We start from the raw sequence: 16,738 nt of genomic DNA on the forward strand, positions 1-16,738 counted from the left end.
GGTGGGGACGGAGGGGAGGGCCTCGGGGTGAGCCCGGCGGGTTGAGAGCCTCGGGAGGGGGCGGGAAGGGAACAAACCGCCCCGTCTCCCTCACGGGGCGGGCTTCGGCAGTCAGGCTGCCCGCCCTCCTTCCTTCCCTCCCTGCGGCGCCGGCCCTGGCTCAGGCGCCTCGGGGGAGAGTGGCGGCTTCTCCCGGGAAGCCGGTGGTTTCCCCGCACAGCGGGTCGGTGGGGTGAGCAGGCATCCCCCCCCCCCCCCCCCCCCCCCCCCCCCTCCCCACCTGGGGCCAGGTCGCCCCCGATGTGTTCCGGGGTGGCCTTGAGGGAGACAGCGACCGGTGGGTCCTGGGGAAGCGGGGGGGGATCCCTGCGCTGCAAACTCCGCTCGGTCAGGCGGGAGGTGGTTTAAGGACTCGGGGGGGGGGTAAGGGGGGCCGCGCTGTGTGTCCCCATGGCCTGGGTGAACATTGATGGAGCCCGGCGGGCCCTTGCGGCTCAAAACGAGGAGAAAACAGCAGATTTTGGTGGGATGGGAAGGTTTGCCCCGTCTAGAGGCCGAGGGGGTTTTGGTGGTGGAGCTGTGGCAGCTGCTGGGGAACCCCCGGGAGTTACCGAGTCAAGATAATGGGAAGCCACAGAGTAAGGTAACCTCGGCGGGGTGGTGGGTGCCCAGAAGAGCACAGTCGGTTACGGGTAAGGAGGAACGCGGGGAAAGTGTGCTCGTTGTTGTTGGGAGCTTGTTGAACTCCAGTGTACTTGAACAAGGTGATTATTTCGGTGGAGTTCATAACGTTCATGCTAGCAAGCTGAAGCTTGGGCATGTCTTACAATGAGCCAGATCTTACAGCACGTACCCACTGCATGGGAGTTTTGCTCGACATCTCCGCCTGAACAGGCTTGTGCGGGAGACCTTCAAGAGGTGCATCTGCATAGGTCAAGTGGAAGAATTGGGACCCAAATCTGTGCTCTATTTCAGAGGCATTGTAATGAAGCATTCGTTTGTTAAGAGGGACTGGCTCAATGCTACTTTAAAAATATATATGGTAAGACATCATTCTGCCACCTTCAGGTTAAAGTAATACCTTCTTTTATAAGTAGATCTACCAACTTCTTTATGAAAACAAATTTGGCCTGTTTCAGTATTTCTACAAAGGCTAGATATATTATCACGATGAAGAACTTCCCTTATTCATATAAAATGCAAGATACACAGACTTCATTAATTAATTCTTTGAAAGCCTATTCCACAGTTCCCAAATTAAAGCACATTGATGGATTTCTGGTTTGGTTTTAAATGCCTGGTACTTTTTCTTCAGCCGGTGGAAACTTGCTTTTGTCGGGTTATAGGACATAGCAAGCAATTAGTGATGAATGTGTCCCAAAGATGTTTTAATTCTTTGATGACAGGAAATATTAAGCTCTTTGAACAGAAATGATGACTTACTGGCTCCAGCTGATTTGCAGAGTCATGCCAGCACTCTTCGTAGAGCTCTTTGTCGTACCAAGAGCTCATGTAAGTTTGTGCCAGACTTCCCTTACTTTATTGATCTGGCTCATGAAACTGAACACTGTAATTGCAAAGGCCCGGTCTAAGGATGTCAGACCTTAGCCTGCGCAAAGAGATCCAGTGGTGCTTTTGTGAAATGACATCTGTTGCCTAGGCAGCAGCATCCCAAAGGCCTGCCCCCACCTCTCCTTCTGGCTGAGATGGTGTGGCATACGACAGCTTCACAGTCTCTCACTCACAGGGGACTACAGTCTCTTCTACCAATGTTTCCCATGCTAACTGCTCTTATGCAAATTACTTAATTGGCGTAGATTAATTTATATTCTCAAAGCCGTCTTTGCACAGGAAAGTATGGACAAGAATTTGGAGAAGGAACTCTAAATAGTCCTTAGCATGTGAATGTTCTCTGAATTACAAGGTCCCATTTTATGAGAATATTAGGGCCCTACAAAGCCAGGGCAGAACATCTGGCTTACGGGTGTTAATAAAAGGAATCAAAGTATTTGAAGAAAAAAAAAAAAAAAAAGAAAGAGAAAAGCAATGAAGAAATATATTATCAACTCTTTGAAAAGTAATTTGGAAATAGAGCAAACTTGGGACCTGCTAAGAGGATATTCCTTAAAGTTTTGTTTCTGATTTTTGAAAGTTTTTTCTTCAAAATTAGAGAAAAGATATTAAAATCTCAGCTTTTTGTGAATACCTTTTTACTGAAGGCATTAATTTGAGTAGAATCTGCCTACTCTTTTGTTTTTCATTATGGTAGACATAAGGCAGTCTACCTTACACTTCATGTTTAATGGCTCTCCAAATAATTCAACTGTGTTTACCTCCATTTGCTCATATTGCTTTCATTAATTCCAGTGTTGTTTGAATGCTTTTTAACTTTAATTTCATTAATATTCTCACGTGGTGATCTCTGTGCAAAGTGATTTTTTTATTGCTTCACAAAGGCAATAAAAATCAATGCATTAAAATATGGTGGTTTAACTTTTGCCTCCTCTTATTCTGAAATCCAAGACTAGACTTATAGTGCCCTTTTCTTCAAATATGAGATTTCCTAGCGTAGAAAAGTAAAATAGCTTTCAAACTTTATTTTGAAACTTATGCTGTAACCTCTTTGTGTTAAGTACAGAAAAGTAAAAAAAACACACTCCAGATCCTGTAAAGCCTCCTGTAAGACTGGCCTCACTGGGTTGAAAGAGTTCTTTTGCATCTTGCATGGTTGGGTATCTACTTTAATCACTTCCTGATTAAAACCAAAAAGTGTTCTTTTTTTCATAAAGGATCACTCATTATAACATTTTTGTGGGAAATAGAGCAGTGTGGGGGTTTCTTTAGCTTGCAAATCCTTTGTTTTAATCTACAGACTTCTGCATTAAGTCCCAATTCAGCAAGGACTTTAAGCATTTGGAAATTAGGTACATGCTAAAGCAACTCCATTTAGACATTTGCCATGAAAGTTATATCAAAAGATTTGTTTGGTCTGTGGTTACAATCTCATGATAATGTACTTGGGCTTCCTTGTATGCAGGGATAAACCTAATTTAGTGTCTTGAGCTCTTGCATTGTGGCAAACATATCTTGAAGATTTTCATTAGCCATGCAGGCGACTGTCACCTGCCATTTATAGATGCATGAGGAAAATATTGTTTGAATGTGCCCCAAAAAACCTTTGAGTCATGCAGTCCTCTTGGTTATACTTCCATAATACAATAATATTGTTACTGGCAGAGAGCTATAATAAATATTAAAACACAAAGGTCAGTAACATATATCTTGAAGTATTTTAGATAGATAGATAGATTGACTGATTGATTGATTGATTGCAGGCTTTGTGCTCTTTGTTTTGACCACCATTTACTCTGGTTTTGCCACAAATACTTATTTCCTTTTCCACTCCTTTTTAGGCAAAACAAAATGCCACCCTTCCCTTTATTCTTTAGCACGTATGAAAGCACAGACTGCATCAGACGCTGGAGAGCTGTGTGGAGATTTTACTTTGCAAATGGAGCAGCATGCTGGCAGCATAAAGGATGAAAGTCTTTGAAGAGCTCTTTTGAGGATAGAAATCAGCCCATGATCTCCTTCAGGCTGCAATCTTATTCATCGTTATTTCCAAGATTTTTTTCAAACACTCACCAAGATAAATTCCAATTTTAAAAAAGAGTCCCAGTGAGCTGGATATATATTATATAGATGTGTAACACAGCTATAGTTAATGCACTTTTTATACCTCAATATAATGCAAAAATACCACAAAACAAATAGCTTTACATTGGAGGCTTAATTTTATCCAGGCAAATGGGAATATGCCACAAATCCAGTTACCTGAGATAGTACTCTTACCAAAACCTTTAACTCCTGTATGCAATAAATGTTCACTGCAGATGAGGTAAGCTTTTTGGGGCACTGCAGTTTATATAATGCCTTTCCCATGTACGCAAGATGTTAATCTCTAGCTTTGCTAGGCCAATACTTAAAAAATAAAACAATAAATCATCAATGTTTTGAAGACAAATTATTCATAGCACTGTATTACCTAGAGTGATGCCATATTTTATATATCATTGAGAATGGTTTCTAATAAGACATAATTTCAGAACAGAAAATAGTTATTGTTGTATTGTCATCTATTTGTGTGTTGCTATCCTATACATACACTAGCCTTTGGATCTTAAAGCATAAGAGAAATTTGACATGGCTGCATATATCTATGAGTGACTACTGGTGCCCCAGTGCAGGTAATTCAGTTAGTTGTCATTAATCTGAAAGTGCCAACTCAAATAACCATCCTTGGAAAATTATCTACATTTCTCCTGAGGCTTTTTTTGCGTCTTGAAATAACCTTACTTTTGCCCCTTTGTCTCTGGGATCTCTTTATAGGTCGCACTGAAAGGATGGGGTTTTTATGTACTTTGCATTTTTTTTCTTTGTTTTGAGAAAAAAAATTGTCAGTTGTTTATGGTAATAATGAAAGGAGACTTGCAAAAAATGTTAACTAGATTTGAACTAGGCCTCAGACTCCATCTTTAAATTGTATCCTAAGAGTTTGGTGTAGGCAAACAGTGGTTTGACATTCATTGTACTTAATTGCATTAAGCAGTGGCGGATGGTAGATCTCGTCTCACCACTAAATTCTGCCATGTTTGCTGAGAGACCTGATGACTAAGCTGCAGATATGGTCTCTAGTGAGATGCATCACTCTAAAACGTTAATTTTTCCTAGTGCAAGAATGCTTGTTTACAGAAAGAGAAGTAACGGTAAACTTTAAAATGTTTTGAGAAAGTCTAGCCATAGTCCTTTCTGCTTGTTGGAGGGTTGTGCTGCTGCTACACTGAAGGAATTTAAGAAGTACTTCCATTGCTCGATTTCAAGGTAAAACTCAAAAATAATCTCAGATAACAGAAAACTAACCACAGGCACACTGAAAAGAAGGGAGATCAGGTGATTTTTTTTGTTGTGAAAAGGAAGGATAGTTATAGACAGAGGAGATGAAAGAAGATAAAGGGAAAAGAGTAGTGATGCCAAATTGTCCTTTGCATATACATCCCTAATTGACTATACACATAAATGATTGTTTGCCTAGAACAAGACAAAATCTGCCAGCAAACGCTACTGGACAAACAACAATTGTTTAACTAACTTTTAGAGGCCGTTTATTCTATGCTAACTTTGTTTTTTATAGGTAACTGCGTCCAGGAACACATGAACAGAGATGCAATTCTTGAAGCTGGACCAAATCATGCTGTGGCAGCTGTGTATAAATAAGCAGATTTATGCTTTAAAGTGTGGGAAACAAACAATGAAAAATAAACAGTTGAAAAAGTGGCAACGTTTAGCCATGGTTTATCTAGGGGTAAATTTGCCAGTGTTGTGCCAGTCTTAAAGCACTTTTTTTATGAGTTGAGTCATGCATCCACACCTTTTGAAAATCCAGATAGCTGGATTTGTTGTGGGCTAACTCATGGAGCGTTTCTTACGAGCAAATTATTACACACAGGCAATGCAAAATATCACCAAATTTAATATTTGGGACAAGGATGTAGGCTCAGAATGAACATTGGGGGACATTATTCAGCCACAAATATATAATGTGACCAAGAGCATGTGTGCCACAACAAGCAGTGGTAGGATGTGGGACAGGTGCAAGCTCTTGCTTTGCTTCACTCAGTAAAATCAATCATATCTTCACAATTAATGAAAAAGAATGAGGTTATGACACTGGTAAGAGAAACAGTGAAATAAATGAAATGGTTCTATTTAATATTTACTTAGTACTTTAGGTTTATTACTGAGTATTTAAATACTAACTAACTGAGCTTTGCAACATCCGTGTAAAGAAGATAAGGCATTTTTTTTCCCCGTTTCTACCATGTTCCACAGAATCTGGTGAACTCTTCATTTCTCTAAGACTGAAAATAAAGATATCCAATTGTGGATATAGAGCTAATTAGATAAACTGCCAAACTCACCATAGTATTGCACCTTTATTAAACTATCAGTCAATATGACCCTGAATTTTAGGAGAGTGAACTTTCAGTTATTCAAGGAATTACTGGTTGAGAGCCCCTGGGAAATTGCCCTCAGGGATACAGGAGCAGAACAGAGCTGGCAGCTGTTGTTCTTCTTAAGAGCACAAGAGATTCCGATTCCCAATTGTAAGAAATCAGGCAAGGAAGGCAGGAGACCAGTGTGGCTGAGTGAGGAGCTCCTGGTCAAAGTGTACAAAGGCAATACACAGGCAGTGGAACCAGGGGCACGTATCCGAGGAATAATATAGGGGCACTGCACAGAGGTCTATGGGTGGGATCAGGAAAGCTATTTGACAAGGAATGTGAATGTGAAGGACAATAAGAAGGGCTTCTACAGGTAGGTTGGTCAGAAAGGAAGATTAAAGGTAATTTACTGCCCCCTCCCAGGCTAAAAGAAGACAGGAGAACACCTGATAGCTGCAGGAAGAAGGCTGAGATACTCAATTTTTTTTGGCCTCATTTTTCACGTCGATCATTCTTCCTACATCTCTCAAGTCCCCGAACCTCAAGGCAGGGACTGAGTGAACAAAGTCCCTCCCATCTGAAGAGAAGATCAGGTTTGAGACCACCTGAGCAACCTGAGCGTGTACAAGTCTATGGGACTCAGTGAGATGCATCACGGGGTCCTGAGGAAGTTGGCAGACATAGTTGCTAAGCCAAGATCCATCATATTTTAAAAGTCATGGCAGCCAGGTGAAGACCACAGTGACTGGAGAAAAGGGAATATCACACCCATTTTTAAAAAAGGTAGAAATGAGGGCCCTGGGAACTATTGACTAGTCAGCCTCACCTCAGTGCCCAGTAAGATAAGAAACAGAACTTCCTGGAAGATATATTGAAGCATATGGAAGACAGGGAGGTGATGAGAGACAGTCAACATGGCTTCACCAAGGGCAAATCATGGCGGACTAATCCAGTGGCCTTCTACAATAGAGTGACTGCATCAGGAAACAAGAGAAAAGCTGCTGATATGTCTACCTGGTCTTCTCTAAGGCCCTTGATACAGTCCTCCACAACACTCTTACCTGTAGATTAGAGAGATACAGATTTGATGGATGGACTGTTAGATGTGTAAGGAATTGGCTGGATGGCTTCAACCAAAGAGTTATCGGCTCAGTGTCCAAGTGGAAACAAGTGGTGTTCCTCAAGGGTTTGTACTGGGACAAATACTATTAAATATCTTCATCAACAGTGTAGACAGTGGTATTGAATGGATGCTTGGCAAGTTTGTGGATGACACCAAGCTGAGTGGCTCAGTTGACATGCCTGAGGGAAGGGCTGCCATCCAGAGAGACCTTGACAGGTTTGAGCGGTGGGCCTGTGTGAACCTCATGAAGTTCAACAAGGACAAATGCAAGGTTCTGCAGCTGGGTCAGGGCAATCCCAAATATCAATACAGGCTGGGGGATGAATTGATTGAGAGCAGCCCTGAAGAGAAGGACTTGGGTATCCTGATACATGAAAAATTGGATATGAGCTGACAATATGCGCTTGCAGTCCAGAAAGCCAGTCGCATCCTGGGCTGCATCAAAAGAAGTATGGCCAGCAGGCCAAGGGAGGTGATTCTGCCCCTCTACTCTGCTCTCATGAGACTCCACCTGGATTACTGTGTCCAGCTCTGGAGCCCCCAGCATAAGAAGGACATGGAGCTGTTGGAGTGGGTCCAGAGGAGGGCTGGAGCACCTCTCCTCTGAAGACAGGCTGAGAGAGTTGGGGTTGTTCAGCCTGGAGAAGAGAAGGCTCTGGGGAGGCCTTGTTAAGGCCTTTCAATACCTTAAGGGGGCTTATAAGAAGGAAAGAGAAAGGCCTTTTTTACCAAGGCCTGTAGAGACAGGACAAGGGGCAATTGTTTTAAACTGAAAGAGAGTTGATTTAGATTGGATATAAAGAAATTTTTTAGGATGAGGTTGGTGAGACACTGGCACAGGTTGCCCAGAAAAGTTGTGGATGCCCCATCCCTGGATGTGTTCAAGGTCAGGCTGGATGTGTCTTTGAGCAACCTGATCTAGTGGAAGATGTCCCTGGCCATGGCAAGGGGGGAAGGAGGGGTAGCATTGGACTAGATGATCTTTGAAGGTCCCTTCCAACCCAAACCGTTCTGTGATTCTATGATTCCATGATTCTATGATTTGGTTATTTTAAGACGTGATTAACTTATTTTCCTTATTCCTCATTAATGCAGAATTTATTTGTCCCTTAGAGAGCAAAAGAGTCACTAAGAATCATGTCAGAAAGCAGAGGTCTCAAACTATCCCCCTTTTCCAGAATGAAGGAGGCAGGATCCCACCAACATGAAATGTTTGAGAATGAAGTGCAAATTGCTCTTTCTTGAAAAGAGTGCAACCAGGTCAGACATCCACTTTGACATCTAACAAAGGAACCCATCCATTGCTTTTGGTCTCTAAAGAAAGATAGCTAACTATTTTTTCTGACAGATTTACTCCATCCTCTGTAAACAGAGCTTTAGAAATGTATTTAATCCTTAAAACAGGAACACATCTTTCCATTTCTTGTAATGTATTTACTCATTTTCTGGTTCACTTCCTTTATATTTGATTGATATTTGCTTGCCAGAAGATTTGTCCTGGAAGCACCTTCAACCATATTAAGAAAACAGCAGGAGAAAGTGCTGAGATCTGGCAGATGACCTTTAGGTTAATGATCAGATATTTCTTTGCAGAGGTCATTGTCCCTCAAGTGGATAATGATCACCTAAGGGTAATGACAGCAAGCCACTGAGTGAATTTGGAATATGTCAGGGATGTAACTCCAACACCATACTACCAAAACCAATTTTTTTTCCCCGCCCACATGCAGAAAGCTAAGCAAGGTACGTGAGTGTACTTGAGATTCCCTCATGCATGATGTGCTTATTTCAGTGGCCAGTGAACCCAGGTTTCCAGAAACAGAATCCTTTCTCTTGATCCTACCTATGGTGGGTTGACCCTGGCTGGATATCTGGTGCCCACCAAAGCTGCTCTATCACTCCCCTCCTCAACTGGACAGGGGAGAGAAAATATAACAAAAGGCTCATAGGTCAAGATAAGGACAGGGACGTCCTTATCAGCAGTTGCTGTCATGGGCAAAACAGACGCAACTTGGGAAAAACTACTTTAATGTATTACCAATCAAATCAGAGTAGGGTAATGAGAAATAAAAACTAAATCTTAAAACACCTTCCCCTACCCCTCCCTTCTTACTGGGCTCAACTTCACTTCCAATTTCTTCTGCCACCTCCCCCATCTGCGCAGGAGGACAAGGAATAGGGGTTGTGGTCAGTTCATCACATGTTGTCTCTGCCACTCCTGACTCCTCATGGGGATGACTGATCACACCCTTCCCCACCTCTAGGACTGGGTCCGTCCCACGGCAGACAGTCCTCCATGAGCTTCTCCAATATGACCTCTTCCCACAGGGTACAGTTCTTTGCGAACTGCTCCAGCATGTGTCCTTTCCACAGGGTTCAGTCCTTCAGGAACAGACTGCTCCAGGGTGGGTCCTCCATGGGTCACAAGCCCTGCTAGAAAACCTGCTCCAGCATAGGCTTCTCTATCCGCAGGGCCACAGGTCCTTCCAGGAGCCGGCTCCAGCATGGGCTCTCCATGGGGTCACAGCCTCCTTCAGGCATCCACCTGCTCAGGTGTGGGGTCCTCCACAGGCTGCAGGTTGGATATCTGCTCCACTGTGGACCTCCATGGGCTGTAAGGTAACAGCCTGCCTTACCACAGTCTTGACCACAGGCTGCAGGAGAATCTCTGCCCCAGTGTCTGGAGAACTTTCTCCCCTTTCTTCTTCACTGAACTTGGCGTCTGCAGAGTTGTTGCTCTCACATATTCTCACTCCTCCCTTCTCACTGGTGTTGTGCAGTTCTTTTTTTTTTTTTCCTTCTTATATATGTTATCACAGAGGTGCTACCACTATCAGTGGTGGCCTCAGCCTTGGCCAGAAGCGGGTCCGTCTTGGAGCCAGCTGACATTGGCTTTGTTGGACATGGGGGAGGTTTCTAGCAGCTTCTCACAGAAGCCACCTATGTGGCCCCCTTCTGCTACCAAAACCTTGCCATGCAAACCCAATACACTGCAACAGAGCAGATAACATATGAGACTAAATTTTTACCTTGATATATAATTTTCCTGAAATAACTGAACATAGGATTGCTAGAGTCAACTGAGTTGTTTTTCATCCATTTTAATTTCTAACATTGTGGTAGATGTTCCCATGCATATTATGTATCTGGAGTCCTCTAAATGTAAACAGAAGTTTTAACTCCATTCTGCAATCCATTTTAACTCTGATGTAAACTCAAACTTGACTATAAATTACCTGTTTCCATGGGGAAATGCTGGACTGAATATGAACAAAAATGCAATTAGTGCTTTTAATGCCTGTAATGGTCAAAGAAGCAGGATAGTTTTTTAACCACAATCAGACTGAGGTTTTGGTATTGTTTTTTTTGTTTTGTTTTGTTTTGTTTTTTTTAATGACATGAAATCAAGATACCTATCCCTTGTGAGATAGCTATCCTTGTCTTGTAGATTTCAATATTTTCCCCTCTGTTTTTTCTAGTCCTCTTAGAAACAGTAATGTTTATTTTTCATAAATTTGCTGTCAACCTATCTTCCTTATAGTTTATAAATCAATAAATTAGATACAATTCATTCACTGGCTGATGAAAGATCTGCTGTATTGTATGAGAATATTCACATGGCAATGAAGACCTGGATATACTTGAATTTCCTTTGGTATTTGGTGCAAATTCCTAAAAGGGAAAGAACAATGCAAATGTGGGAATATTTCAGCAGTGCTTTTATGTGTAAATATTCTGTGCATTCAGAGCAGATGTTTGTATAAATGCTTGTACTAAATTCCTCAGTCTCTGTGTCAAAAAGGTATTTGCTTGCTTGTCTTCTTCTCAAGACAAACCCACGTCTTCAATCAACCTAAGGCAGCAGAGATTTCAAGACTTCCATCATGGGAGCTAGTTATTATGAATGTAAAGTTCAAGCAGGAGCCACGGTTGTGCAAGTGTAGGTAGACTGCTGATGACAGGCTATAATTGCCTGAGTTGTCAGAACAACTAACAGCAATTCTTGTACCTTTGTCTTTTTTTCAAAGGTCGGTGAGAAATACTTGTCACAGTCTTATTAAATCTATTCCATGTCATGAAATGTTTTAGGAGGAACCTAGATACTTCCTCCACAGCCAGCCAAGTCAGTCCTCTTTTGCTGATTGACTAATGTTTCTACTGAGGTATTGGAAAGTGTGCTGAGGGATGGGTCTGCCCTATTTCTGGACTGCTCTGGATGTAGAAGGTACAGTGGTACTTGCTCAGATTCCCCAGGAAAACAGTAGAGGAGGTAGAGGAGGCAGATGTTGTAGTTTGGGCTGGGCTGGCCATTAAACAAATGACAGCTGCTCTCTTTAACCTCTCTCCCTTTAGAGAACAGAAGGCATCTACCTTCAGAGGAGAGGAGAGAGAATGAAAGAGAGAGCTTGTGGGTTGAAAAAGAAACTAAACTACTTTAATGAAATATTAATAATAAGAAGAAATAATAAGAAGAAAATACAAGAATATAAATAAGACAATGAAATATATGCAATCTATACAAAATGATATCAAGCTCCCAGGATGATGATCGCGGCACCGGCACGCACAGGGAAAGTCCCAGACTGGACTCAGTGAGGGATGGGAACTGGATTCTGGATCTGGATTCAGGATCAGGATCAAAGGCACACGAACAGAGTCCTCCTCGGATGCCAGCCATTGAAGAAAGAGGGCTGACCCTTTGATCCCTCAGCTTTTATACTGAGCATGAGGAAGATGGGATGGAATTCCCTGTGGGTCAGTTTTGGGTCACTTGTCCTGCCCACTCCTCCCCGCAGGTGCCACCCCTCTATGATTTTCTGCTTCTGACCCTCTAATGGGGCAAATAACAAAGTTAGCTGCCTTTGGGTGTTATAACAATACGTATAAGGAAGAGCCTCTCTGCATACCGTTCCTTGATATTCGCTATAAACATCAGACCTTATTTGCTAGAAGCAGACAACGTCTGAAGAATATGCTGTTAATTTCAGAGAGTGAGAAAAGGCTTAACTGAAAAGTAAAACTACTGAAAGGAATATTGTTTCTGTTCTACCTCAAACCAGGACAGCAGAGCAAGACCAATAGCCTTGAGTGCAAAGTTAGTGCAACATGCAAGTTGATCAGTAGAATTTTGTGTGCTTAAGCAGATCTTTTGGATCTTATGGAAGCAAGTGAGGGGGAGAAAAAAGTGCGTGCGGATGAAAATGGTTGTAAGTTATTTTTCTTGCAGTCAGGAGGCGATAGTTAAGTAGAGGTTCATTGAAACACTTAAGTAGCATCAGTGTCTGTCTTCTGATCAAAGTATGGTAAGGCTGAAGCTTCTCTGTGTTCAAGTGATGCTGTAGTAATAATGTCCACGTAGGAGGTCTCTTGGGAAGTTGTCTTACCACTGACTATGGTGACAGAAATACAGTATGTATGTTTGATTAGATGTTGTGTCATGGTCCATTAATTGAAAAAAAAAAAAAAAAAAGAAAAATGGAAAAGACACACTATCCTTTTGAGAAGATTCCCATCTCTGTATCCCTACGTGTAAAGATGGGCCTTCAGCCCTGACACCAGCATATAAACCTCGGAGAATTGAAAGGTTTAAGATGTCTGCCCTTCTTTCTTCCTTTCCTTGTATTTCCTGCAGGTTAAATTTAGAGAATTTCCTGTTCAGCGTGTAGATGTTTCAGGTCACCATTTCACTATACATTTTTTAGGACACCTAACTGTTTCCCCACATTAGCCCTGGAGGCTAACCCTAATCCTGAGTTTTTAAGTCCACTAAGTGAAGTACTGCACTTAACTGCTAGGTCGTGTCTTAAACCTGTAAAATACTGCGTTTGTATCAGTTATTTTCAGCCATCCTTCCCTTACTTGAACTTTCCTCCAAACCACAGATACAATCACAGTTTAAGGAAAGAAAATATTAGTTCTATTAAACCACAATTTCTAACAGTGGACCTCTTGTTTGGGATGGCAGAGTGACAAAACACGAACACAGTCAGTCTCTTTGTGAACTTTATACTGTAGATCATAAAATGAAGTAGCTACATTTCCATTAAACTCTGTTAACAGCAGGGGTGGGGCTGCATAATTCAGGCAACCTACCATTAAACTCTTCATTTTAACCATAGGGGAGAGGGCAGTGGGAAATAGCAGTATAGAAGGTTATTCTATTCATAACTGTGAATTAGTGTGGCTATTAGGATGGCCTTTGTGTAAGAAATAAAAAAGAAGTGTTGCAAGAGAGGTGTTGCCTGTAGTATACAATGTGCAGGCTTCATTGAATAAGAAAGCAAATATTCATTTTCTGAAGTAGCATTCTTATTGATAAAATGGCTTATTGATTTCTCAAAAAAAAAAAAAAAAAGACCCAACCCAACCAAGCCACAAACAGATGAAACACTACAAAAACTGAGAAATGCTTTAACATTTCATCAAATACTCTGAAAATATATTTGAAGACTTCTAAGCAGTCCCTAATGGATGCTCACTTATTTTTTCGCTAGAGTTCTGGAAGAGAAAAATTCCTGAAGAACTTTTGTGTGGATTTTCTGTTTTATTATAACAGATTTTCCTTAAGATGAAATAAGTAATAGATGATATAATATAGTATAAGTATAAGCAAGAGCCTCTCTGCATACCATTCCTTGGTATTTGCTGTAAACATCAGACCTTATTTGCTAGAAGTAGACAATGTCTGAAGAATATGCTGTTAATTTCAGAGAGTGAGAAAAGGCTTAACTGAAAAGTAAAATTACTGAAAGGGATATTGTTTCTGTTCTACCTCAAACCAGGACAGCAGAGCAAGACCAATAGCCCTGAGTCTGAAGAACTTGTGTGGAGGTTTTCTGTTTTATTATAACAGATTTTTCTTAAGATGAAATAAGTAGATCTCATTGCAAAGATTTGAAGTAAGCCTGGTCTTGTTCCCTGAAAACACACAAACATTGCATTTGACACATTAGGAATCCGGACTTAGTTCTGCCCACAAGTTTTCTGTGGTAGATTCTTAAAACAGAGAGTTTGTGAAAAGAAAGATTTGCTTTTAACACTATGAATGCAAGTGAAAAGCCATGATTTTGCAGATAACCATCCAGTCAGTTCCATGTCCTTGTCTCCTAGACTGTACTAACACTGTCAGTGCTAGCTTCACTTTATTTTTGCAAATATTTTTGTTGATATTTGCTTTTATGAAATTAAAAGTTGTTAGAAATGCATCTCATTTCAATGACATTGCTGTTCCTTGGAACACTGAAAGCATTATCTTGTTAAAGAGAAGTGGAATGTCTCATATTGGTTCATGTGCCATAGCCAGGTCCTTTCATGAAAGTTATTTGAAAACTCTTTTAATTAAATAGCATTAATAGACTAATGAATGTGCAGGATAAACGGCCAGGTTTTCCTAAAGCTTGGAAGGAGCTGAAGGGTGACTGAGGCCAGCTCAGACTTCCATTAGTAAGTTGTCCACAAGGTCAGCTGTGCTCAGCTGAAACAAACTGTCTTGAAAGAACACATCACTGGAACAAGGGGATTCAGTATTACAGGCTTTGGATCAAACTTGTAAGGTTAACAGTGTGTCTAAAATACATATGCCCACCCTTTTTCAGTTTTTGCTATGTCACCACAGGTATAGCCCACAGTGGAGAATTTAATGCCAGAATACTCTTATAAAAGTCTATGTGAATCTGTGTGGTTCTACTGCTAAGCTATATTGAATCTAATTATAATTTTTACCTTCTCTGGAAATCAGCTGCACATATTTCTTCAAGCATCCCTCTGATATCATGGGATGAAGACAGTCAACAAAAAGAAAATCCATCAGGTTCCAAATGCATTTTTAAATCATATTTTTTCCATATTTTTTGGTATTTGTAACTGAAGTATTGAAGCAGAGTCTCATGATGTTACATATATCCTACAGACACATCTGTCAGTACAGCCTATTTGACACAAATTAGTATAAAGACAACAAAATTATTAGCAGGAACAGTAATTCCTCAGTAACATCTTAATGCCTGGATTGTGAAACCTTTATTCATGTAGAATCATGGAGTGAAAGAGCCCAGAAAGCCACCTGTTCCATTACACTGCCTCAGAGCTGGGTCACTATGCCTGAAATTAATACTTTTTCATTTAAATACTTCTGAAGATCATAACCAGTATAGTTTCAGAAGTACATAGTGTTCAAGCATGATGCTTTAATGCTCTGAATTTCACAAAAATTTACAACTGATAAAGGGAACTGCAGTGATTTAGAATAATCTTCACCAGATATAAACTGGCATAAGTCCGCTAATCTTAACAGATGTACATCACAATCTACCAGATGATGCTTTGACGTACCATAGACAAGGAAATAAAAAGAAATATGAAATTTGAATACTTACAAGCAGCAGCTGGCAGAAGCCCAGACAAATAAAAATATAATTTTCAGTTCATTATATTGGCTTCTCTTCACTGAAGGGAAAAAAGGAAACAACTAACTATTCCTTGAATAAATATTCATACCCGAAATGGTGCAGAAAAGCAGGATCTGGATTACTGTCTGGGGAGCCTTGTGGTGAATCCCAAGGTTCCCCTGTTACCATCTAGACTGGACCAGTCTCCACTGCCATCGTTCCCAGTGGCAGATCTTCTTACATCAAACCAAGGATAATGTATGGGAAGCTGTGCACAAAGCTCAGCTTCTGGATCAAAAATCAGGGAGCAGTTCCAGGTTGCTTAATGTGCAGATTGACGTAGAAACACACAGCAATGGAAAGGTGGGATTATTTAAAAAGGTTAATTATGTGATGAAATCCCTAGCAAAATGTTATAAAAAGTGATAAAGTCTGAAAATCACATAATTTTTCAAGAGAAAAAAAGAGTTCTTCCATAATCCTTTTCAGCAGAAAAAAATGAACCTTTCAGAGATATTTTGTAACTGCTTCTTATTTTTCAAGTTATTTTCTTTCTAAATAGCATTTTTCTGTCTGTTCTTGCTGTTACCCTCAGCCTCAGACTGAGGTCCTACTCTGAGACAATGTAGGAGATAACATAGGAGAATTTCAGGCAGCTTCGTCTGCCCATTAAAACTTTATTTATTTATTTATTTTCATTTCTAAGAGGACAGACTAAGTGAAACAGATTTTGTTATCCTTGTCATACTGAGAGGCTGCAACACTCATACAATTTCTAATATGCAAGTGTAGGAAGTCAGAGGCTTGACTGCCTGAAAGGAGATAAAACTTAGACAATGGCCAGGCTGCAGTTGCTGACGGGGACAGAAATGGACAGTAACATTTCCAGGGGAAAGAAATGAGCTACAGCAAACCTGCACCTCCCTCCTACCTTGAATGAAGCTTGTTCCAAAGGTCTTGATGGTTGGCTCTGTTAGCTAAAGTGTGAAAGCAACACTAGCAATAAAGACCCCTGCAAAAGGGAAGGCCACCATCTTCAATTCTGTTTGCATGGCTAAAAATTATTATCTATGATTTAGTGTTCAATACATATATATATACATATTTGGGAGGCTGAATTTGCTAGAAAAGAAAAGAGTCAAAAAAAACCCTAAGTCATTGAAATGAACATGGCTGAAAGTTCCTTTGGCTGGGGAGATTCACTGCAGCATTTAAGAAAAGGAATG

General features: G+C 40.9%; 1 long non-coding RNA gene across 1 annotated transcript; it reads left to right on the forward strand.

Moving 5' to 3' along the window:
- Positions 1-863: 863 nt before the first annotated feature.
- LOC309683543 lies at positions 864-5,261 on the forward strand. Its single transcript, XR_014270217.1, has 3 exons — positions 864-1,042; positions 3,414-3,898; positions 5,192-5,261. It is a non-coding gene; the product is annotated as an uncharacterized lncRNA (long non-coding RNA).
- Positions 5,262-16,738: the final 11,477 nt, after the last annotated feature.

The sequence above is a fragment of the Vanellus vanellus genome (assembly GCF_965231255.1).
Source record: "Vanellus vanellus genome assembly, chromosome: Z".
In the NCBI taxonomy this organism is placed as follows: Eukaryota; Metazoa; Chordata; class Aves; order Charadriiformes; family Charadriidae; genus Vanellus; species Vanellus vanellus.